The sequence below is a fragment of the Hemibagrus wyckioides genome, linkage group LG26 (assembly GCF_019097595.1).
Source record: "Hemibagrus wyckioides isolate EC202008001 linkage group LG26, SWU_Hwy_1.0, whole genome shotgun sequence".
In the NCBI taxonomy this organism is placed as follows: domain Eukaryota; kingdom Metazoa; phylum Chordata; class Actinopteri; order Siluriformes; family Bagridae; genus Hemibagrus; species Hemibagrus wyckioides.
In genome coordinates, this window is record NC_080735.1 from 13,984,247 (window position 1) to 13,999,329 (window position 15,083).

The 15,083-nt window shown below is 41.3% G+C and overlaps 1 protein-coding gene across 1 annotated transcript in view; it reads right to left on the minus strand.

Annotated features, from left to right (window-relative positions):
* Window positions 1-15,083, minus strand: part of marchf4a (membrane-associated ring finger (C3HC4) 4a) — a 31,889-nt gene that overhangs the window by 12,844 nt on the left and 3,962 nt on the right. The window lies entirely within an intron of this gene.

The window sequence follows — 15,083 nt, forward strand, 5'->3', positions numbered from 1 at the left end:
TAAATCTTCCCTAATGATCAGCGCTCATGTTGGGGTTGAGGAAAAACTCCCCAAAAAACAAAAATTAGACTTTATTGAAAAAGCAACAAAGTGGAAATATCTACAGATCATGTGAATCAATACAGTTGTGACCCAGGTATTTTATACAGTTCTAAAAGCCGTCCCATTTTCCTGTGAATCACGCCACTGGCTGTGCTGGTTAACTGTGGTGTTGAGCCTAAGTTTTATTTTAAAAGTTTGTCTTAATCATACTTTATTACATGTTTAAATGCTGCTTTGCCATCTTTAACACCTTACACTGCAGGTATAAACCATAATGAGAGCATCAACAGCTTCTTCAGGTGTTACTTCAGGATGTTAGTCCATCAGAATTCTGGCACAGTTCTTTTCAAACCTTCCTGATACAGACACAGACACCTGCATGAGGGTTGTTTTTAAATGTTGCTGAAAATAATGCTGTTTTTAGCCTTTCAGCCAGTGTCACCTGGTTAAATACAGACCAAATCAGGAGGAATACAGGTCCTGTACTATCAGGATATATATTTTACAGAACCTGACTCAAAAGGGAACTCATCCTGATACATGAAATCTCATAACTCATGGTTTGGTGTATGTTTTGGGGAGGTGAGAGGAAACCTAGATGAACGCACCAACCTGAGCTCAGAATTTGAACCAGGGACCCTGAAGCTGTGATGTACAGTCGCTGTAGCATTTTCCGCTGAATACAGAGCCCACAGTTAACCTCATTATCAGCCAGTGTTGCTTTGCATGTCATGTTTTTGAACCATCCTCAAGGCTAAAAGTCTGCGTTAAATCCTGAGTTCTGCTCCTGATGCGGTTCCATCGTTTGCGCCTGCACTGACAGATTCCTGAAAAGCTCCATCCATGCAACGTTAGGCGTTAAAAAAAATGCAATACGATCTCGGTTATTCAGCCGCCGTATTCAGAGGAGCTGCGGGACTACGCTGCACAGCTTGAAAGTGCCTTCGGTAAACTGTACGTGGGTGGCAGACACAAAAAAACACTCATGAGAAAGGCCGCCGTGTTTGCATGGAGCTCTTTTAGCCAATTTGCTGAATGACTGTACATCCTTCTGTCACTGCCTTTATTATGAGAATACAAATGCTCCTTCTGGAGAAACTTTGTCTCCACACACATTGCTTATTGAGCAGTAAGCAGACACGATGACTGTGCTGAACTCGTTTGGTTTAATACCTTCTTTGTTCGCAGACTGTAATCTTAGTAATATATGACACAGTCTTACAAGTCAAAACAAAGTGAACTTGCAATAAATAGGCTTGTGTATAAACTAGCGAATGCGTCGTTCACGAAGGAGTCGTTCATTTTGAACGAATCCTTAATGTGACTCGGGAACAGTGAGTCGTCTCAGAGGGTGATTTGGTTCATTTTGTATTGACCGCACATGCACAACATCCTACAGGTTCTGTACAGGAAACAGGATTAGTTCTTCTCCCGAGTCGTTCATTCGCTCATAGGCTTCGGCTATGCAGTCTGTGGCGGAAACAGAAACGTTAGTTCATCTCCCTGCATAGCCTAAGTGTATGAGGTTTTCACGTGATGAACGAACGCACGACTCAGGCCCGAAGACTCGGTAGATGAACTAATCATTTCTATTTCCAGCACAGACTGCATAGCCTAAGCCTATGGGGCTGTCACATGATGAACGGACGTCTCAAACCCGAAGACTCGGGAGATTCTGGTACAAACTGCATGATTTTAGCCTATGAGAATGTGAGGTGACAAAAGAACGAAAGACTCGGACAGGAGGTGAGGTAAACTAACAGACTGCATAGCATAGCAGTGAATTAATCATTTCTGTTTCCTACAATTTGGTTGATATATACTTTTGTCTTATTCTAAATGTGATCAACGTTTGTGTAAGTAGAAGTGTAATTGGTAAGTAATTGGCTATTAACACATAACATTGTAATTATATTCTGCTGACATGAACAAAATTTTGCTGAACAAGATTCAAAGATCCGAGTCAGTAAAATGATCCGAACTTCCCATCACTAGCTACTATAAATCCATGGTGGTTTAGTTAGAGATCTCAATAAAGCCAAGAGTTACTGCACGAATACGCTGCTTTATTTTACTCAACAGCTACACTGACGTTACACCCATCTATGGTTCTTCACCAAACCGTTACCACAAAGTTTGAAGCACACACTTTCTTGATTCTGTGTATTGTAGTGTTACAATTTCCCTTCACTGGAACTAACAGGTCCGAACATGTTACAGCAATGCACCTGTACAGAAGCACAGAGCTCCATGAAGTACATAGTTTGAGAAGGTTGGAGTAGAAAAACTCAAGAGTCCTGACTCTGACTCAACCCCATTGTACACCTTTAGGATGAACTGGAACACCTCAGACCTCCACGTTCAACATCAGTGTCTGATCTCACTAATTCTCTCTTAGTTGAAGGATCAAAAATCCACACAGACATGCTCCAACATCTAGTGGAAAGACTTCCCAGAACAATAGAGCTTATTATAACAGCAAAGGAGGAAGAGCTCCATATTAATGTTCATGGTTTTGGAATAAGGATGTTATATTCTGTATATGAGTATGATGGTCAAGCATCCACATACTTTTGGACATATAGTGTAGCTAGATTTAGCAGGTTAGTAGCAGATAGATAGATAGATAGATAGATAGATAGATAGATAGATAGATAGATAGATAGATAGATAGATAGATAGATAGATAGATAGATAGATAGATAGATAGATAGATAGATAGATAGATAGACACAACCTATACACAACAAACTGTGATGCAGTGTGTATTCTGACACCTTTCTGTCAGAACCAGCATTAACTTCTTCAGCAATTTGAGCAACAGTAGATCGTCTGTTGGATCGGATCACACGGGCCAGCCTTCACTAAGCCTTGGCTGTCCATGACCCTTTCGCTGGTTCACCACTGTTCCTTCCTTGGACCACTTTTGATAGATACTGACCACTGCAGACCGGGAACACCCCACAAGAGCTGCAGTTTTGGAGATGCTCTGATCCAGTCGTCTAGCCATCACAATTTGGCCCTTATCAAACTCGCTCAAATCCTTACGCTTGTCCATTTACAGTACACATGCAAACTGGCAGTAAATAAAAAATATAAAGTACCTTGAGAGTCTAGAAAATACTGTTGATGGTTACAGTAGTGCAGTGTAAGAGTGTTACCTGTATATGTAGTCCTGTGAGATTTGTAGAGCCTTGTGAGATTCTCTTAAATTCAATTTTTCTGTTCAACCAGAGCTTACATTTTAGCTAGCTAACAGTAGCCAGTAGGTATATGATCCTACAGAATGTACAGGCAATGCACGAGCACTGAGGCTTGATCAGTCAGCTATAGTAAGGACTAACCAGCTGACTATATCTAAAAGACAAGCTCTTATTAAGGGGTTTTGAACCATCGTCTGGTTTCTGTGGCAGTGAATATAACGTTACTATTCATTACTATTCATTCATACTACTTACTGTTCATCATGTGATTTGGGACAGAGATTTAAATTCTAGCCAAATGTGTATTGATGCTGGCAATTGTGAACAACAATGCAGTGTGACAAACGTTAAGAAGTTGTTCAAATCCCGACGACGCCACAGCCATCTGGAGCCTGGAGTCCAGGACATGTGTGTGAGCTTGAGCATGTGGAAGATGGTGGATATCTGCGTTCCTCTGAGTGTGATACACTGCAGATCAGAAATGATGTGTTCACTGTGCTCACATGTCTCTGAGACTGAGAGCTGCCATATAACTGAGGAGACTTGGCTGGTGGCTACAGATTAGCCAAGAAAGACAGACAGACAAGCAGACAGACAGGAAGGAAGGAAGGAGGGAAGGAAGGAAGGAAGGAAGGAAGGAAGGAAGGAAGGAAGGAAGGAAGGAAGGAAGGAGGGAAGGGAACAGAGCGAGGGAGGGAGGGAAGGAAGGAAGGAAGGAAGGAAGGAAGGAAGGAGGGAAGGAGGAAAGGAAAGGAAAGGAAAGGAAGGAAGGAAGGAAGGAAGGAAGGAAGGAAAGGAAAGGAAAGGAAAGGAAAGGAAAGGAAGGAAGAAAAGGAAGGAGGAAAGAAAGACAGACAAGCAGAAAGAAAGAAAGACAAGCAGACAGAAAGAAAGACAGAAAGAAAGACAAGCAGACAGAAAGAAAGACAGAAAGAAAGAAAGAAAGAAAGAAAGAAAGAAAGAAAGAAAGAAAGAAAGACAAGCAGACAGAAAGAAAGAAAGAAAGAAAGAAAGAAAGAAAGAAAGAAAGAAAGAAAGAAAGAAAGAAAGACTTTAGGAAAATATCACGAAGGAACTTATAGGACAATAATTTAATAATATTTATATAATAATATTAATAATACTGCATTGTGTTTGTTTTTAGACAAATACAGATCATTAAAGATTTATCAACAAAATTCTGCACATGATAACTACGGGTAAAACGAGGTAAAAAAAATGGTTTTAACGGCAGTTCCAGTTGAATTTGTCCTCAAATGGACGTTATGAATTTTCTGCATCTCCAAGCTGTGACCATCCTAGATTTTTTGTTGCAGATTTATTATTTAAGTTTTTATTTATTCATGTAAAATACATATTTATTCCCAGTTTAGTGTTTGCTTTCTGGACTGAGTCAGTGGCTCAGTATTGTCCAGGAACAGCGCAAAACTCCTAAACTTGCTAAAATTAAAATGTGGCTTGTTTGTATATGATGAGTTTCTTCCAATCCCACATGGGGTCATTACCCACGGTTTCAGAGCCCCATTTCACATAACTATAACAGTTCCCTCTCCTCCTCTCTTCAGCAGTAGCATTGCTGTCTGGACCTTTTGTTCCTTGGCTTGCAACTTGGTTTTTATAGAAAAGTATTAACAAAGGAGACCGACTGCTACTGCCATTTTTTTCCACCTCAGATGCAGACGACAATAAAGTCTAGACTTTTCCTCTGAGTGTGTGATACACTGCAGATCAGACATGATGTGTTCACTGAGTTCACATGTCTCTGAGACTGAGAGCTGCCATATAACTGAGGAGACCTGGCTGGTGGCTATGATATAGCCAAGAAAGAAGGACAGACAGACAGACAGAGAGACAGACAAGCAGAAAGAAAGACAGACAGACAGACAGACAGATAGAGAGACAGACAAGCAGAAAGAAAGACAAACAGACAAGCAGAAAGAAAGACAGACAGACTAGCAGACAGACAGACTAGCAGAGAGAAAGAAAGAAAGAAAGAAAGAAAGAAAGAAAGAAAGAAAGAAAAACAAGCAGAAAGAAAGAATGACAAACAAGCAGAAAGAAAGAGAGAGACAGAAAGAAAGAAAGAAAGAAAGAAAGAAAGAAAGAAAGAAAGAAAGAAAGAAAGAAAGAAAGAAAGACAGGAAGGAAGGAAGAAAGGAAGACAGACAGGAAGGAAAGAAGGAAGGAAGACAAACAAGCAGACAGAAAGAAAGAAAGAAAGAAAGAAAGAAAGAAAGAAAGAAAGACAAGCAGAAAGAAAGAAAGAAAGAAAAACCAGCAGAAAGAAAGAAAGAAAGAAAGAAAGAAAGAAAGAAAGAAAGAAAGAAAGAAAGAAAGAAAGAAAGAAAGAAAGAAAGAAAGAAAGAAAGAAAGAAAGAAAGAAAGATGTTATAGATTTGTTATTTAGGTTTTTGTAAATAAATTTCAAATACATATTTCCTCCTAGTTCAGTGTTCCTGAGTCAGAGTGGTTCAGTATTGTCCAGGATCAGAACAACAAACACAACAGAGCCTCTGATTTCACATACAGTAACTATAACTATAACTATAACTGTAATTATAACTGTAACTGTAAATATAACTGTAACTATTACAGTAACTATAACTATAACTGTAATTATAACTGTAACTGTAAATATAACTGTAACTATTACAGTAACTATAACTATAACTGTAATTATAACTGTAACTGTAAATATAACTGTAACTATTACAGTAACTATAACTATAACTATAATTACAGTATAAAAGTTCCCTCTCTGTTCAGCAGTAGCATTGCTGTCTGGACCTTTTGTTCCTTCAACTTAATTCCAACTTGGTTTTTATACAAAAGTATTAACAAAGGAGACCGACTGCTATTGCCATTTTTTTCCACCTCAGATGCAGACGACAGTAAAGTCTAGACTGCCCGCAGGTCCAGACTGCTCAAGGCTACTTTGCTTAGAGCAGTTTGTCTGTTCCTTTCCATGTGAGCAGCAGAAAAGTAAACTTCTTTTCACTCATGAATATAAATCATTAATATCGACTGGGTCTCGCCCAAAGTCTCAGCTGAAGTTTGGGATTTTTGTACTCCATGAGGTCAAGAATCTCGTCCTCATTATAAAATCTGAGCTTTGGGGAAACCTCTGTTCTGAAGATCATCATTTCTCTGCTGTAAGACGCCAGCTTTACTCTTAAGTTGGGAAAGCAGCTCAATCCTACAGAAAGTCATTCACTGTCATATAAACCGCCATAAATTCATTTCCAGAACCAGAAACTGACGGTCTTTTATGGGTCTTGGTTTTCCATAGTCTATGTTTATTTATTTGCCAGGGCATTAGGCTTCCCACATTAGGAAATGAGCTTTCTGGAACACTGACATACAAGCACAGCGAAACATTTCATCATCTTTAACAAGCACTCATTTAGATGGGTCTCCACCACTTATCCGTATTAGCGCTGTCAATGCTGACGGCTTTTTGAGGCTAGCTTCTGAACTAGCAGGTGCATTGGTGAATGGTTACAGAGTAACAGATAGCCGGTGAGCATATTTTGTCCTTTGCTTGGAAGAAGAAGAAGAAGAAGAAGAAGAAGGTTTTGGAGAGGTTTTGAACAAAGCACCATGGAATATCTCTGGTATCTAACGTTACGCTATGATGCTAGACTTTCACTGTACGATTTTAGCCGCTATGAACCTCGGTTAAAGCTGGACTTACACCGTAAGATTTGAGCTGGATTTCATGAAGTGACATTCCTTACAGTTTAGACAATAGTTAGTGACTGAGAGCAGAAAATGATCCAATGGTGTAGCCTCACAGTTCAAGGGTCCGGTGTTCAATCCTTGTTTTATCAGCTGTAGGGACTGTTTCTCCTCTGGATCCTCTGTTTTTCCTCCTAGCTATATAGGAATGTATTTCTTGCCTCTAGGTATGAATGAATGTATATTATTCTCATGTTGCCCTTCAGTGGACTGGAGTCACATCCAGGGTGGATTCCTGCTTGTGTCCCTTCGTCAGTGACCAGGATAAAGAGGTTATGTAGATGAATGGAAGCAGCACTAATTGACCTGCTTTTATCTTGTCCTCTGTGTCCATATTCTTTAGTGTCTTCTTTTATTTCTGAAGCTAGAGCATGAGCTTTATGTCATCAGATGCCAGAAGACAAGATTCCACAGTGTAAACCTGCTGAATCTGAACCATTATAAATTCAAAACCTCTGTATGTACAAATACACTACAGTTCCCCAAAGATCTCTGAGAGGTTACTAGGTCTTGCTTTTGAAATGAGATGGAAATTTTTTTTGGAAAGTTGTCAGATCCTACATTAAATATTTAAAGGTTTCCTGAAAAGAGAAAATGTAAGAAATTAATTCAATCCGATTTATTTGTATAGCGCTTTTAACAATGGATGTTGTCTCAAAGCAGCTTTAGAAAAAATCCTAAAGTTATGTTACTATTTATCCCTAACATTTATCCCTAATGACGAGCCTGAGGCGACGGTGGCAAGGAAAAATGATATGAGGAAGAACCCTTGAGAGGAACCAGGCTCAGAAGGGAACCTCATCCTTATTTGGGTGACACTGAACAGTACCTGTTGATAATGTCCTTTCTACAGCAGAGCTCTTGAGGAACTAATGGGTCAGTGTAGTTACTGAGTTCTTTATAGACACTATGGAAGACACTAAGAATGACACTTTCATAAACGAGGTAAAGGTAGGAGGGGAAAAAAGGAAGGATAATAATACAGGGTCATGTCCTGCAAATTTGCCCTTGTAACCCCACCCATGTGGTGACATCTGTGGTTGAAATAGCTATTCTAATCATTACAGACTGGGGCTCAACAGTTAAGACCCTTTGGTAATACGTCAGGTCTTTCCTCGTGCCTCAGGCACATTAAATGTTGGGTCATGAGGTTACTCGCTATTGATCCCTGCTTCTGTATTTTAAAAGGACAGGACAATTTCTGGTCCTTTCAGAGGACAATGTAAATATCTTCTGTTAATGTTTGTTATTGTGGCATTGACCAATGCAGTGTATACGTGATGAACAGCTTGGTGAAGGTTTGTTTTGGTGAAATAAACCGAAGCACAAAGGCATTTATAAAGCACAGGGCAAGCAAGTCAGAGAGTGCTAGAGTACTTCCTGTTCAGCTCTCTTTGAGAGGATTAGAGATTTCAGGAGGCTCCAGGTTGACAGGCTGGCGGTGCATATAGAGTATTCTGAGGATGCATTTGTATGTGTGAAGGACAGAATTTCTTACAGGAACACACTTCACTTAAGAGGATTATGGTATAAGGGTCTTACACTGAGAACTGGTCGCCTGCTCTGTGCAGATTACATCTGATTTAAGGAAATCTCACTTTTGTATTCTGTGTTGCTTTATAATGTGAGAAACATCTGCCTCTTTTGATTATCTACTCTCAATAATCTTCAAACCTGAAATGCACTATATGGCTAGAGGTTTGTGGACACGTGACCAAAACATATACAGTATGGATGTGATGGTCATGTGTCCACAAACCTTTGGCCATAGAGTCTATAGTTATTGTACACTGATCAGGCATAACATTATGACCAGTGACAGGTGAAGTGAGTGACACTGATGATCTCCTCATCATGGCACCTGAACAGTTGATGTGTTAGAAGCAGGAAAAATGGGCAAGCGTAAGGATCTGAGCGAGTTTGACAAGGACCGGATTGTGATGGCTGGACGCCTGGATCAGAGCATCTCCAAAACTGCAGCTCTTGTGGGGTGTTCCCGGTCTGCAGTGGTCAGTATCTATTAAAAGTTGCCTTTAAGTCCTGTAACCTTGCAACTAACAAGACTTAAAGGATCTGCTGCTAACATCTTGGTGCCATATACTGCACTACACCTTCAGGGATCTAGTGGAGTCCATGCCTCGATGGGTCAGGGCTGTTTTTGCAGTAAAAGAGGGACCGACACAATATTACGCAGGTGGTCATAATGTTATGCCTGATTGGTGTACATTAGTTAGTAGGTGTTTTGTGAGTCTGGTGTTAGTTTGTTAGCTGGTGCTGTGTTCCCATGACAAGGTCGTGGTTGTGTAGCACTGACGTATTATTATATTAAGTTATTATTGCTAGCATTAATAATACAAGCGGTGGCCTAGTGGTTAGCCTGATTGCCTCAGGGTGTATCCTGCTCTGTCCCCCAATTCTCTTGAGATCAGTCTGCAACCCAGTAGGATAAGCAGTGTAGAGAACGGATGGAAGGATAATAATACTCTGCCGTTATAGACAAGCGTCTAATTTTGTTGTTAGCTCCTAAAAACAAAACAGCTTCTTTTCTCACTCGCAATTTATAGTGACATTCAGTGTCATATTAATACGTTGGGGACGCTGGTGCAAAAGCTGGACTCCAAGTTTCAGATATCAATGTAATTATATCCTGAGTTTACGACAGCGAGTTAGTGAGATATGAGATCATGAGCGCGATGATGGTTTTAGCATGAAAGTTCAATCTTTGGAACCTGATCTGTTTGAACAGAGTGAAGAGAGCTGGACAGACTCAAGTGCCAGTGCATCACTCTCTTTACGTAGATTACGATGAAGCAAGGGCTAAATCACCAGCTAGTTAAACAGCAATGCTAGTCCAAACCAAAAAATTATTACAGAATACATTTCTAAACCAAAATGCTATTGTACTGTACACTAGATTACTGTGTAAGTGTGGGATTTTACATTAATATGTAGAATAATACTAGTATATAATCTGGATGATCTGGAAAGCTTTATATCAGTAATTATTCATCTGATTTTGCTCTTAAACACTAAGTGTGGTAATCATGGTGTGTGCAGGGCCTGTCTGATGGAGCACTTGATGCAGCATATTGGAGCAGGAAATGAGGCCACTTTATCTAATTGAGTCAAGTGAGCCAATCAGTCTATCTGCCCGACTCACCTGCAGGCCACTTGGCTGTTTTCCGCACTCTAACCTGATGATTTTATTCCTCTAGATTTACATCCTGCAGTTGAGTCCTGTCTTAGTTATATATGTGTGTGTGTGTGTGTGTGTGTAAAGGCTGACTGTGTTGTATAGTGTGATACAAACCTCAGCTACTGCGACACCCAGAGTGAAGGCTGTCAGAAACAGCACATGAACATGCTTATTAGTCTTTATGAATCAGTCGGATGAGGACTGACAACCGAAGACTGTGGAAATGTCAAATGTCAAAATGTGGGAATCAGCCTAAAACTTTACAACAGGCAATGAGAAGTGACATCCGAGGAAACCGCCTTTGTCGTGTTAGCATGCCCGTGACTTATCAGGAAGACAAAGCAAACGAGAGGAGTAGGACACCAGGAAGCAGGAACGTGCGAGGCGGCTCAGGGATTTGAAGCATTATGTTAATCCTGCTCTCTTGTTCAAATTTGTTATTGTTCCGGGCCTCGAATTGATGTATAAGCTCCGATTTTAGCGATCGCGGAAAACCGAAACACTAGTCCGCATGCTGTTATCGAGTCTGCGCAACATCGGAGCGGTTTAAATGATTGAACAGGCATCTGATTAACACAGCTAGAAAATAAAACCTTCCATTTTTGAGGGCAGTTATCTGAAATGCTTGTCGTGTTGGGGCTCGGCACAATTTTTTTTCCCAGGGCTCCCTATAGTCTTCCGATTGCCTCTGCGGCAATTATTAGGCGCGCTAATAAACTTGAAATTATGATATTATGACAATCACATTTATCTCTCCTCTTCATGAACCTATTCATCTCCAATCAGTGACACAGAGGCGGTGTCAGTTAGAATTAATAAAGCAACATTAAGCGATAAGAAGAACTGTCTGTTTCGGTCCTAGAAGGCCCTTCGGCAACACATCACGAAGCTTAATAACTGTGTTGCTGCACAAAGCTGAATCTTACATAAGAAGTTCACCGAGGGCAGGAGTGTGTGTGTCGGAGAACATTAACGTCTCGTTCTGTCTCTTTAATACCTTTCTTTTTTTTTCCTGGCCTTAGGTTTTGTGTCCCACACAAGTCGAATGAGTGTGAATGGAAGCTGATGTGTGTGTGTGTGTGTGTGTGTGTGTTGTCCTGAAATTCGTACCGGAGCTGCGAGTGCAGTTGGAATTTATACACAGAGAGCGGAGGGTGTGATGAGATGGAGACCTTTCATGCTCCATTGAGAGTGTCTAAAACAAAGTATGCCCTGAGAGTAAAGAAAGAACGAGGGAAAAAAGACGTCTAGTCTGATATATTCTACAGTTCCTGGCACACGATCCTAACAGCGAAGCATGGTGGTGGTAGCATCATGGCTGTGTGGATGCTTTTTTTGTCAACAGGGACTGGAATACTGATCTGGTTTGATGGATGGAGTGAGATGAATACTGCCAAAGTTACAGTGTAGAACCGAGAAGAATGGCCATGTGTTCGAATCGGATTGAGAATATGTGGCAGAAAAAAATAGCGTTCCCTGACGGTCTCCATCCAGACTTGGCCGAGAGAAACGGGCGAGAATATCAGGATCCAGACCCGCAAAACGTGACAGAGACGTATCCAAGAAGACTCGCCGCTTTAATGGAAGCCAAATCAACAGCATCGCTGATGTTCATTACAGCCACTTCTTTTCTCCGCATGCACATACATACACTTTTTCTTGAAATCTGCTGCGATGTGTTCCAGCTCCACTCCGTCCCAGTCGAATGCTAACCGGTACTGAATTGAATTCACTAATGTTTATTCACTAGAATAGACGAAGACGATCATAAATGAGCTCGCTCGGTGAACCGGCTCGGAGGAGGAGGTTAGGGGTTTAGTGAAACAAAAAAACACACTTAATATATTTCTTCTCCACTCTTGCGTGCGCGGTGATGTTTATCATGTTATCTTAATATGCGGCACCAGCCTGTTGATTTGCTTCTGGAAAACAATGTAAAGGATAACCTGCGTTTTTTTCCAGACTTACAGGACCTCTAGCAGGTGGAACTAATTATGACGCAGAAGAACAAAACAAGGGTTTTTTTTTTCCACAGGTATATTTCTTTCTCCAAGGTACAGAGGAAGCAGATCTAGAAGGACGGTTGCGTATGTATAATTTTAACACGGAGAGCGTTTTCTTTCCCAGGATCCTAATACCCCGAAAGATGTCACAAAGCCAGTGATTCTGCCGTGAAAGATAAGAGTACTTTATTCCTGACAGCGTTTTCAGTTTGGCATTAGTCAATTTTTAATAAGTCGTTTTATTGGTGTTTTTATGGTCGGTCTGTCGTAGCAGCCACCTCGTGAGGTAAATAAACACCAACTGCTTGAAGCTTAAAGAACCCCACAGTCTGAGACAAAAGCTGCTTATAGTAGAAGAAGAAAAACTGAGGGCAAGAAGCCTTTATTATCGCCACACATACATTATAGCACAGTGGATTTCTTTTCTTCACATAATCCCAGCGGAGGAAGTTGGGGTCAGAGCGCGGGGCAGCTATGATACAGCACCCCTGGAGCAGGGAGGTTTAAGGGCTTTGCTCAATTGCCCAACAGTGGAGGTTGGTGGTGCTGGGGCTTGAACCCCGATCCTCCTGATCAACAACCCAGAGCCTATATTGCCAAAATACACTATATTGCCAAAAGTTTTGGGACATCTGCCTTTACATGCACATGAATGTAATATGGAGTTGGCCCACCCTTTGCAGCTATAACAGCTTCAACTCTTCTGAAGGCTTTCCACAAGGTTTAGGAGTGTGTTTATGGGAATTTTTGAGCATTGCTCTAGAAGTACATTTATGAGGTCAGGCACTGATGTTGGACGAGAAGGTCTGGGTCGCAGTCTCCGCTCTAATTCATCCTAAAGGGGTTCCCAAATCAGGCTGAGGTCAGGACTCATCCATGTCTTTATGGACCTTGCTTTGTGCACTGGTGTACAGTCATGTTGGAACAGGAAGCGGTCATCCCCAAACTGTTCCCCCAAAGTTGGAAGCATGAAATTGTCCAAAATGTTTTGGTATGAAGCTGAAGCATTAAGAGTTCCTTTCACTGGAACTAAGGGGCCGAGACCAACCCCTGAAAAACAACACCTGAATTCAACGATTTAGAGGGGTGTCCCAAAACTTTTGGCAATATAGTGTATATGTAATACAAATACCAATGCTGAAGAAAGGACGCAGTGCTAAACTGCAACAAATCTAATGAGACAACAACTAAACTGGGCTACAGATTTGTTGATTTAGAGGCAATACAAAGACGAGGTCAAATAAAAAAAAAAGCCGGCTTCTCTAATGCATTTTCTGCAATAAAGCAATGTTCATATTGATTTTTTTCCCCAAAGCAAATTTAATTCATATGTGCGTTTAAAGAATTTCTGAGAGACTTACAGCTTGGAAAATATCATGAAGCTTCAGAAGCTAGAAGACATCATACAGCCCGGATCATGCTAACTGGCTCTCTAACAATCTTTCATTCACCCGCAGTTTGGCGTTGAAGTATTCCTTAATCCAGGTCCTGAGCTGCTTTTTCCGTACCCTCCTGCAGTCAGGGCTCTGAGGTGGTTAGTTCGTACTGGACGTGTCCTGCTGGACACTGCACATCATGTCTAACGACACGGCTAATTAATCAACACAGCGTGACTCAAACTGTGCAGACGTGATGGTCTTCCAGTGAGACTGCTCTGTGGATTTCCACTTGTTCTTTATTGAAGAACTCTCAATCTTCTCTCTCTCTCTCTCTCTCTCTCTCTCTCTCTCTCGCCTGCTTTCTCTTTTTCTCCTCCTTGCCTCTCTTTCTCTCTCTCTCTGTCTCTCTCTCTTTCTGTCTCTCTCTCTCTCCTCCCCCTCCCTCCCACTCTCTCTTTCTTTCTTTCTCTCCCTCTCTCTCTTTCTCCCCCCACTATCTCACTTTTTCTCACATGCTTTCTCTTTTTACACCCCCTCCCCCCCTCTCTCACTTTCTTTCACACCCCCTCTCCCTCTCTTTCTCTCGCCTTCTTTCTCTCATTCTACCCCCTCCCTCCCCCTCTCTCTCTTCCTCCCTTCTCTCTTGTTTATCTGTCCCTCATTAAAATCATGACCGGAGTAGGCCCAAGGTGGAATTCTCCTCATGATGAGCGGGAGGTAGGACAGAAAAAGGAAAGCGTTATTCTTTTTCCGTAGCATGTAACTGGTCCCGGGTGTGTCACGCAGGCAGCAGAGGACCTTTGTGTATTTTCCTGCCCCTGTTCGGGTTTGGGTGGTGGACCATTTATAAAGAGCTCGTCCTTGTTTGAACCGTGGGCGCTCGAGGAGAGATAGAGCAAGAAAGATGGAGATACAGGAAATGGAGTGACTCAAGGTCTAACAAATGCACATGCACACACGTACACACACCACACACACACACCTCTGCTAGAGAGAGTCTTCTCACAGACCCATCTGCTTCCTGCACTGCTCTCATTATAGACAAAGAACCATCCATCAGCCGGCAGCCAGACCTCCATAACACACTTCACACACTGATGGATACCAGAGTGAAATATCCTGCCGGGGCTAGGAGTGGGATATCATATGGCCATATAATATTAATATCACAATGAACTGTCACGATACACTTTCCTGTGAGTGCCACAGGTATCGATAAGCTGAATGTCGTGACACGTATTGATCGTTATCGTTATACGTGCCTCTATATCATTATAAGCGCCTCTATAAACATCGTTATAACGTTGTTTGTTTTTTAATTGACTAATCCTCCTGTTGATTATCTGTGTTTATCTCCACTGGGAGTGTATTGAACGATACTGTTATCCCTTGTGAGCGGGAAGTGGTTTTTTGGGTTTTTTTTAGTTCTGATGAATTGTAGTAGCCAAAATATAAATCAGTAGCTAATTTGTTCAACATACATTACATTTAAGCAATATTTCATGTCAATGCGTGATCTTGT